Below are 3,326 nucleotides of genomic sequence, written 5' to 3'. Positions count from 1 at the left end.
GTTGTGATCACCGTAAGGATCACGAGTTACTCTTGTCAAGACCACGATGGTGGTTTCTTTGTGATCCGAGGATGATCACGGTTGGTAAGACCGTCCTGAGGGACGTTCGTGCATGATCATAGCATGTTGGGCATATAGTGTTGCATTATTATTAATTGGTTAATTATCATGATATTTGTTTGCCATTATGATTATGCCTGTTGTGAGCTTGCAAGTACATTCAATGTACTGACCTGGCGTGTCATGCCAGATTTCAGGAAAGTCTCGTTGGAAAGGAGTGCTGCTCGAGTCTAGATCGTGTCCACATCGGTGTCCCTGTGATATGGAGCTTCCGCTACGACGTTGTTTCGCTGCCGCATAGTTGTTATGATCGAGGCCCCTTTATGTTCACTAAATAATGTACATATTGTTCAGCCGCACCGGGCGTGCTGCTTGGCCTCGACATCTGTTGTAATATAAACTCTGGTCCGCTAGCATCAATAAAGCAGTTGTTTTCTGTACCAAGATGTGGTGCGTTGCCAGAAGACATGGTCTCTGGGCTGGCAATGCATGGTAAACCGGTCGCTCTGAGCCGGGGTGCCACAGAGAAGTTCTGGGAGGCGCAGGCCGACGCCGCTGTCACATCCCTAGTTCTGGTCTGACCTATGCTAGCTTCCATGTGAGCATCATGTTTAAATTCAAATGAAATTTGAATTGAGGAATTTTCAAAAGCCTCAGAAAACCTCTAAAATAACCAACATTTAAATCTCATCAAATGAGTCCAAGAAAATTTTCCTGTTATTATGTGAAAATATTGGCATGAGGTGAAATTCAAACCAATATTTTTGGAGTCATGGAAATAATTTATTTCGGGCCTTTGATTTAAATCAATAATATATTTGGGTTGGAATTATTTCTGTTATATAAGAAATAATGTTCAAATATTTTGTAAGTTTGCATGTGACCTTGGACTAGCTCTCTGAGCTCACATAAAAATTTACATAAAGTTTTAAAAGGGTTTAGTTTCCAAACTAAATCAAAATAAAATAACAGAAATAGAACAAAAAAATAAAACAGAGCAGAAACCTCACCTGGCTTACCTGGCCCAGGAGAGAAGCTGGCCCAGCTGGCTGGCCCAGCCCAGCAGCCTCCCCCTGCCGTCTTCCTCCTCTGCCAGGAGGACGAGGGCGTGTGCCCGACGCACGCACGCACACGCGCGCCACCTCCACCCTGCTTGCTTGCCCCCTCGACGGCCTGGACACCTCTGGCGTCCCCACGCACCCCCTGGCTCTCCCTCTCTCGCTCTCGAGCGTTCCCCCTCCCCTGGACCTCTCTCTCCCACCCACCGAAGGGTTCGTTGCTGTGACACCCCAAAATTTTGACCTTGTTTTATTAATTAAAATTTTGCCAGGAAATTAAACTTTTCCATTTGTCTAGATTTACCTTTTGATATTGTGGGTTTTTACCTCAAGTGGAAACTTTCCAAAAGTATTATTGGACTTGTATACTCTCTCTATGAAACAATTCTTTATCAGTGGATTTAATTGCAAGATTGCTTTTCCCTGAGCTTTATTCTTTTAAAATGATTTTTCATGAATTTGGAGTCTCTGTTGCACTGCAACCATTTGATTAATGCATTTAAAAATTTCACCAAAATTTGGGGATGTCATGTGATGTTTCCACATCGCTTTTATGCAAAAATGTCTTTTGGTTATTGGAGATTTTGAGCTCTACATCAACTTTTCAAATCTGGTCCAGTAGGTATTTTTGCACTACAACCTATTTAAATATTCCTTTAAAAATTCTTCCAAGTGTTTGGAGATGTCAGTAGATGCATATAATTCAACTTTATGCTAAAACCCAGTGATGTTCTTTGAAATATTTGAGTGAATCAACCTCATCTTCATTCTGCTCCAGTTTGGTGATTTGTACTGCAACCCTATTTTATTTTGCTCTAGTGCCCATGAGCTTTTTCCTGCTTATAGCCCTCCCTACAAAACCCTTAAGTCCAGGAGAGTGGACCCATTGGAGGATTTTAAGTGCATGCAATGAGACCTTTTTCCTTCTGTCCAAAACTGTAGTTTTGCAAAACTTGCACTAGCAAGTTTCTGGTTTTGCCCAAATGATCTTGCCATCATCACCTACATCCAGGGAGACCCTGATCAGGAGTTTTTGGCCACTCCAAGAGTTGCCTAGATACACTTAGCATTCTGTCGAACACCTTGTGTTCATGGACAGTTTTGGCATGTTTTCTAGTTTGCATTATGATCTTGAGCCCCTGACCCATCCAGCATGTCCACTAAGCTCCTAGCTATCCCTAACCCTGTCCTGTTAATTGCCAGCCTCCCTCTAGCACTCTAGGCTGCCCTGGCATTTTTTCAAACACGTCCCGTGCGTGCTCTGGGCGCGCCCAGAGCGCACGTTTTGCACGTGTGGGCGCCCGAGCCGCCGCGTCGCATGGCCGCCTCCCCGTGCCCGCTCTGGCCTTCCCCACTCGCAGCCAGCACGCCCGCCCCTCCCACGTTGCAGAGCCGCCCCTGGCGCCCTACATCACCGCCGTCAGAGCCTTTGGCGGCACGCTGGCGTCGGTAGTAGGCGCCTGCCACGGACGGCGCCGCCCAAGCCACCCGCGCGCGCCAGCTGCCCCTTGGAGCAGCTCGAGCTTATCCTGGAGCCCGTCGGCACGCGCTCGTCGCCGCCACGTCGCCCTGCGGCTACAGAGCGACGGTCACCGGCGTTCTTATCCATGGCCGCCGCGGGACCAACCTCGAACGCCTATATAAGGGGACCCCAAGCTCGTCCAAGCCCTCAGGCGACCCCAGGCCATCCCCCTAGTGCTCCCATAGCCGCGGATTGACCGGAAGAGGCCATCTCCCCCACCTCTGGCAGGTTCGGCCGCCGCCTCCCTCCGGTCCCGCTAGTCGCCAGCAAAGCCTCCCCAGCTCATCTAGCACCACCATCCCACTCCCCTCGACCTCACAGTGCCGCCCAGCCTCTCAAACGCGACCAAGAACCACCGCAGCCCGGAACCCCAAAACCAACCGAAAGCTCCTCCGCCGCGGAGCTTGTGACACCCAAGTTTTTATTTGGATTTTTCAAAAGATTTCTATTTGACTTGAGGGGAGTGATTTAAATTTTTCCCTTTAAAAGAACTCTCCCTCACATATAATTTTTCCTTATGGCAAAAGTTTTGTTTGGATTCACCCAAGATCTGCCATTGGTCTTGGAAGTTTTTTTACTTTTCATTTGACTCAAGACAAAATGTTTTTCATTTGGAAAATAACTCCTGAAGATCTTTTTGAATTTTGCACTATGACTTTTGGAAAGTTCTTTGCCACTTTCAACTA

This window comes from Triticum aestivum, chromosome 2D (assembly GCF_018294505.1).
Source record: "Triticum aestivum cultivar Chinese Spring chromosome 2D, IWGSC CS RefSeq v2.1, whole genome shotgun sequence".
Taxonomy (NCBI): domain Eukaryota; kingdom Viridiplantae; phylum Streptophyta; class Magnoliopsida; order Poales; family Poaceae; genus Triticum; species Triticum aestivum.
This window is presented reverse-complemented; position numbering follows the sequence as displayed.